Source organism: Piliocolobus tephrosceles, chromosome 20 (genome assembly GCF_002776525.5).
Source record: "Piliocolobus tephrosceles isolate RC106 chromosome 20, ASM277652v3, whole genome shotgun sequence".
NCBI lineage: Eukaryota > Metazoa > Chordata > Mammalia > Primates > Cercopithecidae > Piliocolobus > Piliocolobus tephrosceles.
The window spans coordinates 28,626,630-28,642,688 of record NC_045453.1 but is presented as its reverse complement, the minus strand read 5'-3'; positions in this window follow the sequence as shown (position 1 = coordinate 28,642,688).

The following is a 16,059-nucleotide window of genomic DNA, read 5'->3' as shown; positions in this document are numbered from 1 at the left end:
CTTGATTACGTTGACTGATTTTTCTTCCCATGGGGTTTTTCATTTCTGCTTTTCCCCTTATGGTAACACAATATGTGCACAACTAAAGTTGTCAAGCAAAAATATAAAAATAATAAGCCTCTTCAAAGATAGCCCCTGCTAATGCCTTTATCATACCCACTTTTCAACCCTTTTCTGTACATAAAGCAAAGACATACATGTGAATATATGCATATATAAATGTGTATGTGAAACATTTAATTAAAATGAGACCATCTTACAGCCTTCATTCATTTGACATCATGTTGTAGTTTCCATCCACACCAGTGTACACACAGGTTTCACACTATTTTCAGTCTCTATAGTATGCCATTGCATAGACAGACTATACTTGAATGGAACTGACTCACTTTAAACATATTTTCAGGTCAGGCGCAGTGGCTGATGCCTGTAATCCCAGAACTTTGGGAGGCTGAGCTGGGAGGATTGTTTGAGCCCAGGAGTTCAAAACAGGCCTGGGCAACATAGTGAGACCCTGTTCCTAAACAAATTTTAAAAAATCAGCTAGGCACAGTGGTGTGTAGTGTAGTGGCAGCTTCCTAGCTAAGGCCAAGGCAGGAAGATCACTTGATCCCAGGAGTTCGAGGCTGCAGTGAACTATGATTGTGCTGCTTCACTCCAGCTTGAGCAGCAGAACAAGACTGTGTCTCAAAAAAAAAGTTAAAAAAAATTACAAGTTTGAGAATTTCACTCCAGACCTAATGAACAACATCCTATGGGGATGGGGTGCAGGAATCTTTAATTTTAGTACTTGTGCTCAGTTGATTCTGATGTACCTTGTAGGTGAGAATCACCATGATTTTAAGTTTAGGGTAGGGAGAGTCCTGGGTTAAAATAATACCTGGCTTTCAGGGCTGTTGTACAGATTTCATGCTGTAAGAGTTGAGATAGCTAAACTCTTTTTTTTTTTTTTTTTTTGAGACTGATTTTGCTCTTGTCGCCCAGGCTAGAGTGCAATGGTGCGATCTCGGCTCACTGCAGCCTCCGCCTCCCAGGTTCAAGCAATTCTCCTGCCTCAGCCTCCCGAGTAGCTGGAATTACAGGCACCCACCACCGGCCCAGCTAATTTTTGTATTTTTGATAGAGACAGGGTCTCGCCATATTGGCTAGGCTGATCTTGAACTCCTGACCTCAGGTGATCCACCCACCTCGGCCTCCCGAAGTGTTGGGATTACAGAGGTGCAAGTCACTGCACCCAGACTAAACACCTAAACTCTTATATGAAAATATCCAAATCTTCACCATCCATGTGTGTTTTCATACATGCACAGAAACCCATCCATAGGTGACATGACTTGTAAGAATAAAATGTTTTACCTTTGTAGATTTCTTCATTTTCACCATAGCTTGACTTACCTGGATAGAGAGAAGGCATAATGAAATGGTTGTTTTTTTAATGTCTTGAGCCTGTGAAGCTTCATTAGTTTTCACACAAAGAAAATGTATATTAATAAAATATTACTTCAGCGCCTTAGAAATCTACAAGAAAAGCCTCTGTGATAATATAAATACTCTCTGTCTAGCTGCTGTTTTGACCAGAAGCAAACATGTAGCTCAATTACAGAATTGGGGCACTAGGTATCAAAATTACGTGGTTGGTGACTGTCACAGGGCAAAATAATCAACGACTCCAGGCTTCCCTGTGGTTCTCAAGCTTTCTATTGTTTAACAGGTTGTCCTGCTCTCAGTTTAGGTCTCTGCAACTGGTGTGTCTCATCTAAGAGCTCATATTTCTAGACAAGTCTGTGACAGTTTCTTAAGAATTTTACTTGTTTACACAGTTTTTAAAATGTAGGAAAAAGACACGTTTTCCTACATGGAGGATAAAAATGAATCCAACTATGATTTCATTCATCCGTCCTTCCTCTATTCTTCCTCCTATCCATCATTTTTCTTTCCACACTTCCATCTATCCAGCAATACTTAACCATATTCCACCTATATGATTCATTTATTCAACCAATTTCTACTTTTACTATTAACAATTTAATATATATTTTTGAATTTTAAGTTCTGGGATACATGTGCAGAATGTGCAGGTTTGGGTTACATAGGTATACATGTGCCATGGTGGTTTGCTGCACCCATCAACCCATCATCTAGGTTTTAAGCCCCTCATGCTTTAGGTATTTGTCCTAATGCTCTCCCTCCCCTTGCCCCCCATCCCCCAACAGGCCCCAGTGTGTGACTTTCCCCTCCTTGTGTCCATGTGTTCTCACTGTTCAACTCCCACTTATGAATGAGAACATGCAGTGTTTGGTTTTCTGTTCCGGTATTAGTTTGCTGAGAATGATGGTTTCCAGCCTCATCCATGTCCCTGCAAAGGAGAGGAACTCATCCTTTTTCATGGCTGTATCAACCAATTTCTATCTAAGTGCCTACTATTTATGAAGGATGTTGCTTGTGCCAGGTGCTGTGATGTAATGGTGAGAAAAGACAGTCATGGTACTGAATTTCATGGGGTTTATCATCAAGTAGGGAGAGACATTAATAAAATACCCATACATGTGTGTATTTATATTACAGTATATAATGCTAAATTTGATAATACAGTGAAAGAGTGATCATGGACCCAGGAGAGCTTATAATAATAGTAGAGGGAAGGTAATTGAATCAATAGAGTTATGGAAATTACCCCATGAAATGAAGATTGTGCTAAAGTCTAAAGAATAAGCATGGGTTAGGAAAAGAAAGGTGAGGCAAATGCTAAGGGAAGAGGGGGCAGCATGTACCGTCCTGTGATAGGAGAGCATGGTAAGTGGTTGGGGGCGGGGCGGGGGGGGCGGTTTGAAGATCTTGAGTGAGACTGGAGCAGAGAGAGAAAGCAGGAGAGGAGCTGGGTAGCCCAGACCTGTAGAGCTTTGGAGGCCATTTTCAGCATTTGGATATAATCCCTGGAACATCCACAATGTACCAAAGGGTTTTCAGCAGGCCTGTCTGTAAGCTGAGGAGAAGAACAGAGTAAAGAGGGCAGTGTGGGTGTGGATGTGGATAGTTCATTTAGGAGACTTTATCAGCAGCCCAGGGGTGAGAGGTGCTGGAGACTTGAGCTGAACATTGTATTAAAGCTGTGAGGATTGATGGACAACCATTTTATTCTAGGATCCTGGAGGGTATTTGGGGACAAAACTTGCTGATAAATGAACTGGCACATGAACAACGTAAGATGGTGTAACAGCAAGTGGTGTGGTTTGCAACTGGGGTTAGATCAGATTGGAATGGCTTCTTGGGACTGGAACTTAATATGTGCTGTGAAACAGAGAGTATTTCAGATGAGTGGGAGTGAATGAACCAAGCCCAGAGGGCGACCTTGCATAGTTTGTATAGAAAAAGCAGAGGAGAAAAAGAAAACAAACAACAAACAAAAACAAGCAAACAAAAAAACACAGAGTAGTGGTATATAGCAGCTGTGATGGTCTTTCCAGACAAAGTGATTAGTCATAACTCTGTGGTTTCATGACAAAAAACAAAACAAAACAAAACAAAAAAACCCAGCTCAAACTGACTCCAAGCAAAAAGCGAATCAATTTTATATGTAAATAACAATTACATGTGTATTGGGCTCACATGAAGCTGGATCCAAGTGCTCAAACAATGGTTCCAAGACCTTTTCTCTCTCTGTCCCTTGGCTCTGCATTTCCTTGGATGGGCTTCGTTCCCAGGAAGCCTCTTTCTTCACAGTGGCAAGATGATACCAGCAGATCTAGGGTTCCCTTCTACCAGCTAGACAATATTCGTGGTAGAGCCTTCATTTATCAACAGTTTTAACAAAGCTCCAAGATATCTGTCATATTGGCCTGGCTGATTTTATGAGTCTATTCTTGAACCGGTTACTGAGACTAGGGTAGCCAATGTTCTGATCTGCCTGGCCTATATCATATTTTTTTTTTTTTCAGCAGAGCTAGGAAATGGGCTCATTGTCCTCTCTCCTAAGGCAAATGGATTGGAAGAAAGGAGGAAAGTTTCTCCACTGGAAAATGGAATGCTGTTTTGAGAAGAAGAGAAAATGTTAACGGGGAACGTGAACTAACATACAATATGGATGTTTATTATATCACAGGAGGCTAGGTGGTAATTTGGTAAACGTAAAGGAGTGCCTCATTTGAAGAGATTCTTATTGACTTAAGAGAAATTAATAATCTTGGGGTACATAGTAACTTACAAATACACTTAAGAGACTCTTTTTTTTTTTTTTTAAATAGAATGACAATGTCTGTATTCTATCCTTGAGGTTAGTGGTGTTTCCTAGAAGGTAGAGAATCTTCAAATGTGTGAATCTAAGACTGGCATCAAATACCTGGCTCACACCCAGACTCTCTGTTCGCAAGTTGACATTGATTTGTTCATCTGGTATTTTATAAAACAGCATGAAAGTTGTCATAAAATTGGGAATTGAGTCATATCTGGAAGGCGAAAGAACTTCAGTCATTCTTTTTCATTTTCTGGTAGAGAGAGATTGATATGGGTTTTTGATCATAATTCAAGTAGGATGTGTCCTTGACAATGATTCAAGAGGAGTATCTACTTTAGAGCCCTTATTCTCTCATAAGTTATTTTTTTCATGTTCTCTGAATTATTTTGTCTTTTAGTAGATTTTTTTAAAATTTAATTTTATGTTCTTTTCATTTTATCTTGATTAAGCTTTGAAAGGCCTTTCTGAGGAACGTATTCTGGCTGATAATTAATTTTAAGGTATTCTTTCCTGGTTCGTAATAGCTTTTGTTATTGTGTAATTAAAAACAAAATTAAAATATTTCTACCCCCTCACTTTTGTGAAGCCTATAATCCAGCTCCTAGCAATGATTGGGATGTCACGGTCGGTTGCAGGGCGTGGAGACTTCACTGTCTGTTGCAAGTAAATTAAAACTCCAATAAAAGAAAACAAAGTAAATATTAAATCATTTCACAGAAACAATAAAATTTTTCATAAATGAATTCACTTATGAATTCAACACTCTTATCTTTAGCCTGTTTAGAGTTCTTGGACAAATGGATATCAGGGTTAAGTTACTGTTTCCCAGGACAGCACCCACTACCGTCATGGGGCCTGCAGGACCCTAACAAAGTGAAATAGCGCCCAACTTTGAGCAAAGGAGAAAGCCATAAAAGGAACCTATAAAAGGCAGGGTTTCGTCCCCCGCCCCACTGTGATTTCCAGAAGGGTTGTGGGAGGTCGAATTCTAAAGATGGCTCCCCCAAGATTCCTGTATCCCAGTTATTCAAGCAAACACTCATCTAGGTACTGTTGTGAAGGGATTTTGCATATGTAAAGTCCCGAGTCAGTTGACTTCAAGATGTGGAGATTATGTGGGTGGGTTTGGCCAATCAGGTGAGCCCTTCAAAATTGGAGAATTTTCACTGGCTAGTGGCAGAATGGGAAGTCAGATGTTCAAGAGTCTTCAAGAAAGACTCAATACACTGTGGCAATCCTGGTTTGAAGGTGGAGGGGGTCATGTACAAGGACCAGCAAGTACCATGTAGCATCTGAGAGTACTTTCTGGCCAACAGTTAGCAGCAAAGAAAGGCGACCTTAGTCCTTAAAACACAACGAACTGATTTCTGCCGAAAGCCTGAATAAGCATGCCAGTGGATTCTACCCCAGAGCCTTCAGATAGGGCTGCAGCCTGGCCAACAGCTTGACTTCAGCTTGGTGAGACCTTGAGTAGAGAACCCAGAGAGATCATCCCCTCACGCCCACACCCACCAGGTTTTGCTACCTCCAGACTTACAAAACTATGAGATAATAAATGGATGTTGTTTGTGGTAATTTGTTACACAGGATAGAAAACTAATTCAGGAGTTTAAAAGACAAGTACATAAGGTCAGGAATTAATTGGGCACCAGGCCTTGGACATAGGTCTCTACGACTTCAAGGTCAGCCTCTCAGAATCGTGGCTGTAGAACTATCTTTTAACGGTTCAGGCAACCAGAATGCAAATGATGTCACATACCTCTGTCTCAGTACTTACTCTGCAACAGTCCTAAAAATGTACTATTTTTTTTTCAATAAAGAGATAAAAGAAAACTTGAAACCTAATATACTCTGTTTAAGTAATTGAACTCTCTCACCTAACTTTAAATATTTTAGTGACACTATGCCCATGAGACCAAGAGCAGACTAGTGAGAAAAAGCTAATATAAACTCTTGGATGCAAGTTTTATGATGGGAGCATTGTGTCCATCTAATTCTTTTCATATCTCTGGTGAAAAATAATGAATGGAACAAAAGAGAGGAAGACATGTATCAATTCCTGGAAACATTTTTGGTTGTCACAACTGAAGAGGGAGATGTTATTGGCATCTAGTGGATAGAGACCCAGATGCTGGTCAACATCCTATAATTCACAGACAGCCTCTCCCCTAAGCCTGTACAACAAAAGATTATCTGGCTGACATTATCAATATTGCTGAGGTTGATGGATCCTAAATAAAAGGACCTTTACTTCTCAGTGGGATGAACTTCTTTTCTCCTTCCTCCTTATCATGGCTCCAGTTTTCATAGATAGCATGTTTTCATGATCTTCCAAAATATTTTATCACCTGCCTTGATTTCAACCTTTGGTAACCATATGATTTTTTAGATCATGTTTATTTCCTATGATATCCAACCCACTCATTCCCACACTGGCTCTGAATACTCATAACAGCTAACACTGATGAGCACTGGCTCCATGCCAGGCACTGTACTGCACAATTGATAGCGTCACCTCATTGTGTCCTAATGGAAATTCTGCAACATAAATTCTATTGTCCCCATTCCACAGATGGAGAAACTTGAAGACTAGAGAATCTAGGTAATATTCCCAGCATCATAAAGCTAGTGAGTGGCAGAGCCATGCTCTGATTCCAAATCCCATGATCCTTGTAACCGTGCTTTCTGCCTCCTCCTTTGCTTATTGTAACTGTACTTGCGTCTACTTTTTGTTTTAGAAAACGCTTTAATGGTTTTTTCTTTCTGTGAATTTTTATTCTCATACAGTTAACATTGCTTGTCTATTCATATTCCTTACTTTCCTTCCATTCCTTCAAACCTGTTGCCACTTACTCCTTACTATGGCATCTCTCTGAAATATCTTATTGTTTTGCTACTTCCTTATCTAACCTAGTACAGGGGCAACCTAGCAAAGTAAAATGGAAAACTGGAGCAATTTGTAACTCTCTATGGAGCAACCAGAATCATCTTTTCAAAAATATACATTTGATCATGTCTCACTATCTTGCATAAAACCCCTAAATGGCTCCCGATTTCTTAGAAACCCCAATATCTTTTCTTTCTTGCTTTTCTCTCTTCTTTTCTTTTCTTTTTCTTTCTTTTTTGATTTTTTTTTTTTTGATGAAGTCTCACTCTGTCACCCAGGCTGGAGTGCAGTGGTACAATCTTGACTCAATGCAACCTCTGCCTCCGAGGTTCAAGTGATTCTCCTGCCTCAGCCTCCTGCATAGCTGGGATCACAGGCACGTGCCATCACACCCAGCTAATTTTTGTATTTTTAGTAGAGAGAGGGTTTCCCGTTGTTGGTCAGGCTGGTCTCAAACTTCTGACCTCATGATCCACCCGCCTCGGCCTCCCAAAGTGCTGGGATTATAGGCATGAGCCACTGCACCCAGCCTAAACCCCAATATCTTTAATGTGACCCAAAAGACCCTGCACAATCTGGCTCACACTTATCTCTCATAGTATGGGTAGGCCAGACTGAAGGGATAAATAGTTTCAAAAGTATATAATTCAACCACAACAGAAGTTTACTTCTCATGCAGGTGACAGCCCTCACAGAGAGTGCAGGTTTCCTGCAAGACCTGGGCTCCTTCCATCCTTTGGCTCCTCTTTACCCCGGGGTCTCATCATCATTTTTCTCCTGTCTGCTGAATGGGAAAGTGTGTGGAAAAAGAACAGCTGTTCCTTTAGAGTCAGGTCACTTCCTCCACATTGGCTGGAACTCTGTCATGTGGCCACATCTAACTGCAAGGGAAGCTGGGAAATGTAGTCTATCCATGTGCCTACAGACTAGGAGGGCATGGGCTTTCATGGGCACATGGCAGTTTTTCTAAGTAATCTATCGTCCCTCCTCTCTCTCTGGGCTACAGCTGTGCTGTCCCACATTGTCCTTAAAGGCTCCATTTGTATTTTTTCAAAGGGCCATTGCTATAACCTATAGACAGAACCCACTGCCCTGATCTGGTTAACTGTTACTTTCTTTGGCTCTCAGTTCATGTGTCCCACGGAACACTCTCAGTCCCCCACGGAACACTTCCCTGATCGTTCCCCAGACATACCTCACCAACTAGACTCTTCCTTGTTAAATGCTATCATAAAACCTCATTTCCTCCATACCGTATATCTTCATTAAAATGAATGCCCACATTTATGCGATAGTTTTATTGTTGTCTCCTTAACCATGAGACCATAAGCCCCAAGACAGAAGTGACTGTCTTGCTCACATTGTATTCCTAAGAATCTAAGCAATTTCTATAGCCACTTAAATAATATTTGTTATATATGTGTGTGTGTGTGTGTGTGTGTATGCATATGTACACATATAGATGTATATTATTAGAATCCCATCAGTAGTTTCAAGCAATGATTTATAAATTACGCTCTTATTCTGGCACTGCTTTGCAAACTGTCACTGAGTTTCTCTGGAGATGACTGAGAAGTGGAGTTGAGAATATTCCTTTCAACACATAAACAGATTTCTTTTTGTAGATCTCTCTCATTATTTTTCTTTACCTTTTTTCTGTTCATTTATTCATCAAACATGTCCTGTCTACATCAGCCATTATAGTGAGTCCTGAGTATGTGCAAATAAATAAGCCACTTTTTTAAATCAAAGGATTCTGGATAGCAAAGGAAACTGACATGTATTCAACACACTAGACAATGCTATTATTCATGCTGTAATAGAGGTATGAATGAAAGGCGATGTTTTGAGCGTGGATGTTAGAAAATAATTGTGCTCCTCCACATTGTCTTTGTCGACAAGCTCTAAGTGGAGGAAAAAAAAAGATGTTAATTATCTTATGTTGGCCACAAACTTTCTGTTTGGCAGAGTGCTTTTAGATACGTTATCTCCTCTCATACTCCAACAAATTCAGGGCCAGGTAGGCCAAGTAATACTGATTCTGCTCCAATGACTAAAGAGAAGCTCAGTGAAGTTACGAACTTTGTTGAGGAACTACAGGTGCTGGGGTATTTTGAGGAGCAGTTCCTTCCAGAAGTGGCACTAGGACTGCCAGGCTAATGGAACCTTTCAATGTGTTCAGAGATATGGTTATTTCTCAACTGCTCCAGACATATATCAACATTTTAATAACAGGGGTGATCTTTCCAGCAGGGTACCAGCTGACCATCAGCCTAACTTCCAAATTGTGTTATGTCTACTTGCCCATACATTTTTAGTCCATAAATTTTATTTTCTTTAAAAAATGTGTATTTTATAGTTAAAAATTATATACACACAGTGAAAGAGTACAAAAGAATATGAAAGGGAAGTGGACTTTTCTTGATTTCCCCAGAAGACCAGTCCCTCAATCCTTTCCCTAGAGGTAATGACAAATTCTGTATCATTTACAAATGCATAAAACTTGTACATTGTTAAATACAAACAGGAGTGTACTGTTGTCATGGGTCTGCTACTTGTGTTTTCTGCTTGATTTATCTGGGAGGTTTTTGTATCATAACATGCAGGTTACCTTATTCTTTTTCACAGCTATAAGGTATAATCCTGTAGAAACTATTATTTAATAATATCCATGTATATAAAATACATAATAGAGATAACATAACATATATAATTAAATCATGTAGGGAAGATTTATCCATAAAATTCCCAATCTGTATACCTAATTCATTAATACATATGGATTACTCACTTATCCGTAAATAAATCCATTAAATCAGAGTGGAAGAACTACAGCCCAACGGCCAAATCTGGCTTGCCATCCATTTTTGTAAATATAATTTTATGGAAACACAGACACACCCATTTGTTTCTGTAACAACAGAGTTGAATAATTGTTAATAAGGCCAGATGGTACACAAAGCCTAAAATATTTACTATCTGGCCTTATATCGTAAAAGTTTGTAAACCCTTGTACCTCATGTCCTTTATTATTAAATTATTTAAATCCTGTTTGTAAGAAATACATAAATAAACCTTGTATGGACTGTTTATGTTTGTTTGCTTGCTCAACTATTTTCTTACCGGGAGGTATGTAGGTTGTTTCCAGTCTTTTCTGATCAACGTTGTAATGAATATCCTTGTCCATGTACTTTTGAACAAACAAAGGTCATGCTACACAACAAATACTTAGCATTGGCTTGCAGAACCATCATTCTGTGCATTTTATATTTTTATAAATACTGCCAAGTTGCTCTCCAGAGAGTCTGCACCAATCTTCACTCACATAATAGGGTCTGAAAAATTCTGTTTCTTCCCATCCTCACCAAGTACTATATGTTGGTCTTTTTAAAAAAATTACATTGGCTGGGTGCGGTGGCTCATGCCTGGAATCCCAGCACTTTGGAAGGCCGAGGTGGGCAGATCACAAGGTCAGGAGTTTGAGACCAGCCTGACCAACATAGTGAAATCCCGTCTCTAGCAAAAACATAAAAATTAGCTGGGTGTGGTGGCACACGCCTGTAGTCCCAGCTACTTGGGAGGTTGAGGCAGGAGAATTGCTTGAACCCGGGAGGTGGAGGTTGCAGTGAGCCGAGATCGTGCCATCGCACTCCTGCCTGGGGTGACAGAGTTAGACTCTGTCTCAAAAAAAAAAAAAAAAAATTATGAGTGTTAATACCTTTATGGATGTTCATAAGTCAAGTTGTTCCTCCTAAAACCACCATGTTAAAGTTATTTCTCATTTTTATAAATAGGGATGATCTTTATTTTTTGGTCCCTAGAAGTCCAATGTGCTATCCATTGTACTGTGGAGCCACCTTGAGATGTTGTTTCTTTTAAATTAAGTGTTCTTGATAAAGCAGTGAAAGTAGTATTATATGAACTTTAAATACCTTTACCTTGTTAGTCATTTGTCTTTCTACAATAAAAGCAAACAGAAACATTTGAATACAGTAAGATTTATAATCTGTTTCTTAGAAAGGTTGTCCTTATTTCAAGATTAGAAAGATCTTGCGTATAAAGATCTTTATTAGAAAGAAATAATATATTTTTAAGCTCCCATGTTTTCTTCTAGTGCTTTTAAGGCTTTATATCATTGACCCATTTTTGGTGAAAGAAATTTTGTAGATTCAATTTTTTTCTTTAATTTTTGTTTTTGAGACAGGGTCTCTTGCTCTGCCTCCCATTCTGGAGTGCAGTGGTGTGATCTCGGCTGACTGCAAGCTACACCTCCTGGGTTCACGCCATTCTCCCACCTCAGCCTCCTGAATATCTGGGACTACAGGCGCCCGCCACCTCGCCTGGCTAATTTTTTGTATTTTTAGTGGAGACGGGTTTCACTGTGTTAGCCGGGATGGTCTTGATTTCCTGACCTTGTGATCCACCCACCTTGGCTTCCCAAAGTGCTGGGATTACAGGGGTGAACCCGCACACTGCCCGCCCCCTCCCCGCCTGATTTTATTTTTAGAACACTTCCCAGGTGTCCCAAATTCATTCATTGAATAATCTATCTTTCCCCACTGATAAAAAACAAAATGCAAACTTTGTCATAAATTAAAGCCCCATCTGTATTTGTCTGTTTTTTTTTTTTCCTTCAGTTTTGTCTCATTAATCTTTCTCTCCATTCCCGTGTCAAGCATTGTGCTAAGCAATTTACATTTATTATCTCATTAGATTACTCCAACTTCATAATGTTTTCTCTTTCAAGGTTAATCCTAACACCTATTTATGTTGCCTTTTCAAAAATTGTGTGTGTGTGTGTGTGTGTGTGATTATTTTTTCCTGCGACCTTAACTGGCTTCCTTCCAAAAAAAAAAAAAAAAAAAAAAAAAACCTACAATTTGGTCAATGAAATACACTTTTTGGAATTTTAATAAGGATCATACCACATTCACATATTAATTTAGGGAGAGTTGACTTCTTAGTAAGATTGAGTTATCTTAGCCAAAAGTGACAAATATCTTTTAATGTATCAATACTGTCTGTATCCTAGTAATTATGCTTTATAGGTATAGTAGTTTGCCTGGGCTGTCATAACAAAACACACAAAACCGGTGACTTAAACAACAGTAATTTATTTCCTCATGGTTCTGAAGGCTGGAAGTCTGACATCAAGGTGTCAGGACTGGTTTCTGGTCAGGCTTGTTTTCCTGGCTTGCAGATCGTCACCTTGTCCATCTGCACACACACAGTGGTCCTACTGTGTCCTCTATACATGTCCTGGAAGAGATCTCCGGGGTCTTTTCTTCATATAAGGACACCTGTCCTATTCATTAAGGTCCCACCCTTATTACCTCATTTGACTTTAGCCTTTTGAAAGTCCTATCTTTAAAGGCAGTTGTGGGTTGAGACTTCAACAGGTGAATTTTAGGGATCAAAATTCAGTTCAAAACAATATATTTTAAAGATACTATATATTTCTTATTGAATTTATGTGCTGATTTTAAAATACTTATTTTTGATTTTGAAATAGTTTATTATCCCTTTATATATTCTACTTGTTTTTAGATCTACATATGTCTTCAAAAATTATGTTATGAAATTATTCTTATGTAACAAATGTACAACAAAATTTTATTATCTTTACAACATCATGGGCTTTATAGGCATTGAGCACTAAATATGTTAGTTATCCTTCAGGTTACAAACCCCATTTGGGCATAGAATCATTCTTTTCATTTGCTAAGTTTTTGTTTCTTTTGTTTTCATTAACATTTTAAGACGTTTTGCATCAGTGTTTATATGTCAGATTGGTTCTTTTCTTGTGTTTTGTCGAGAATTAGTATCAATGATGTGGAGTCTTCAGAAAACGATTTTGTGTGTGTGTGTGTGTGTGTGTGTGTTGTGGAACATTGTAAACAAATTTAAAGATATCTGTTTGTTGAATTAAAGGTCATTGAATTCACTTGTAAAGATCTCAGCCCCTAAGTATCAGATAGTGAGAGGTAATGGGAGTGTCTTAGGTTGAGTTCCTAGGAAGCAGAGCCTGAAACAAGGGTTACTGTGAAAGTGATTTATTGAGGGATTGCTCCCAGGACAGATGAAGGGGAAGCATGAAGGAGCAGGAGAATCTAAGCAAGGATGTGGTTCCAGCAGGACTTGAGCCTCAGGCTAACCCCATAGGGAGCTCTGGGGCAGAAAAGGCTCCACAGGGTTGGTTTACTTGAGGCCAGGGACTGGACACTGAAATCTCCCTGTCAGCAGGGCCTTGGCCACTAGCTTCTTCCCTAAATAGCTTGGCCTCTTCAGGGAATGGGGTGAAAGTGCAACCTCCTGGAAAGGCGGGAGACTCGCAGTGGGCAGAGAGAGATTCTCTGGAGAAGGGAGCATCTGTGAACTATTAACAGCCCTTGGGGCTTGGTGCCCAGGCCCAGTGAAGGACCCTAGTAGCACCAGTAGCAACCACTTCTGGGTAAGAAGCTTTTTACAACCAGAGGACTTGGATTTCCTGTTTTCCTGAAGATGGTTTTCCTATCGCAATATACGGAGCATATTCAATCAAATTCCTCTCAATAAATCCTTATTCTTTATACCAGTGATTACCATGAATTATTGTACTTTCTTAAAAATGGCTTTCAAACTTAGAAATATTTGCTATAAAACAAAGCATTAGGGTTTAGAGTAAAATGCTAAAATATCTTCACCTCATGTCCCCGTTTCTTCCCTCAAATCACATTGATCTCCCTAGAAATGGTCACAATGACCAAGTTGCCATGTGTGTATGTGTGTGTGTACGCATGTGTAGGTATATGTACAGTATATATGTATATGCATATATGTGTGTATATATATTTGCTACACATTTGCATAACACTTATTTTTAGGAGAGCTAGGAAGTTGATTTAAAAAGGTGACCACACAGCCAGCATGATTGTCACATTTTTCTGATGTGGACTTTGATTTCCTTCCTCTAGTGAGGAGTGATGAACTTTTTGGCTGCAGCTCAGTCCACATGTGAGAAGAGTTCTGAAGTTTGAAAGAAAATGAATTAACAACAAGATTCTGTGAAGTCTAGGACATTCAAAAGGGGAGTTAAGAGGATAGAAATGAACAGTGAATCTCTCAAGTGTCAGTGGCTGAAACGGTCTCTTTTAACTTAGAAAACTCATACTATTTAAAATAATTTAATAACCTTTTCTTTATCATCCTCATTTTACTATATGAACCCAGTAAGCATTTTCTCAGTGTGTTCTTAGTGTCACCTGGGGCAGGTTACTTAACAATATATCTGAACCCTAGTTTTTGGGAACAATAATATGCCTTTTCATAAGACTGTTGTAGGTTTAAATGAGATGATGATTATAAAGCACTTAGCATAAGGCATAGCATATAGTAAACACCCAGTGAATTGTTGATTTGTTACATGTATGTTTTCCTAGCCCACTAATTGCTTAGGGAAGTCTTCATAACTTACCATTTTCTCTTCTTAAATGTTAAGGGAGGCTACCAGATTTACATGGACAAATACCAACCTATCCTCCCCAAAAATAAAACATGAGAAAAATAAATGTCTGCTGTAACTCAAATGTTCCAGTGTCGTGCTGGCAGATCACTCAGGTCTTAGTGAAGCAATTTCTTCTTGTAAATGAATAACTCAGAATAGTCAACTCTTGCCTGGCGCTGTTCCTCTCTTTTGGATACGTGAAAGATGAGTATTGATTGAGAAATCACACAAAAACATGGCAAATGAAAAATCCTCACTGATTGTAGTTCAGCCAGTTACTTGATAAAAAATAAACCAACAAACAAATGCCTAAAGCAGCTGAGTGGCATTTTAAGTAGTTTTCTTTTTGTCTAGTTGATCACCCCTTTTTGTAGCGGGAGTGCAGTGGGAGGCTGGGGAGGTGAGGGTTAATGTTCTTTCCTGCCTGTCCTTTCAATCAGGTGGCCTGCTTGAAGGGGAAGGAAACGTTTGTGGGGACAAATGCCCTTGCCGCCCAATTCCAGCTTCTGCTAATAAGCAATCCCATCTGATCCTTTTGAGGATCTTTGAAGTGCATATTTTCTCAAAATTGTTAATTGTGTGTGCCCTCCTTGGGGAGATGCCAATGGAGAGGATTCTCCTGCTGCTTCTCATAGAAGAAACCCTCAGGGAAGCTTAGAATGAGAGGAGACATCTTTGGGTTTGGGGCAAGTGAAATATGTTTCCTCCTCCTGGCTGCTTTGAAGGGAAAGCCACAAAAGAGCCTTAGGTATCTCTTGGCAGTGTGTCATTTGGAGAGACCCCAAAATGTACCTGAGGAGTGTGCCAGTCACCACTCACAAAGGCTTTGCATAAAGCTGGATGGCCTTGACTTGAATTACAATTGTGCATCCATTCTGTGCCTGGCTGCTAAACCTCATAGCAGATCTTTTGATGTGTGTGCATTTTCCCAGCTTGGAGATTTTGCTGGCAAACTGCACAGTTGGCAGTAGGCGCAGCACTGGCCCTCTGCAGAACTGGCAGGGAATAGGGTAATATACTCAGCACCCACAGAGCCCAAAGTCACTTGAAAGAGACAATGATGGTCTCTGGATGAGGTTGGCAAAAAGTTTAAAGGGACATAGGGTCTCAATCTTGGCCACATTACTTGGTTTCAATTGCTGGTCCCAATAAACATTTAATCAGTTTTCAGTCTTAGAGATGAAAATGTTCTTCCCATCCATGTCGAGTAAGATGTGAAAAGATGCGGGGAGATACCATGAGAAAGGGAAGAATAGAAGAATGCCTATTTACAGACCCTCAGCAGTCAGATTTTCCAACCTCCTACTTGCTACAGAAATTCCCATTTAATAGACCTGAGAGTGTATTACATTTTGCTTGATTGCCTCTAGTAATTGCAGGCATAGTGTTTGCAAGGTCATCTCTAATTGTTAGCCAATCAATGATTGTGTTCAATGACTTTTCATTGAGCTTCTCTGC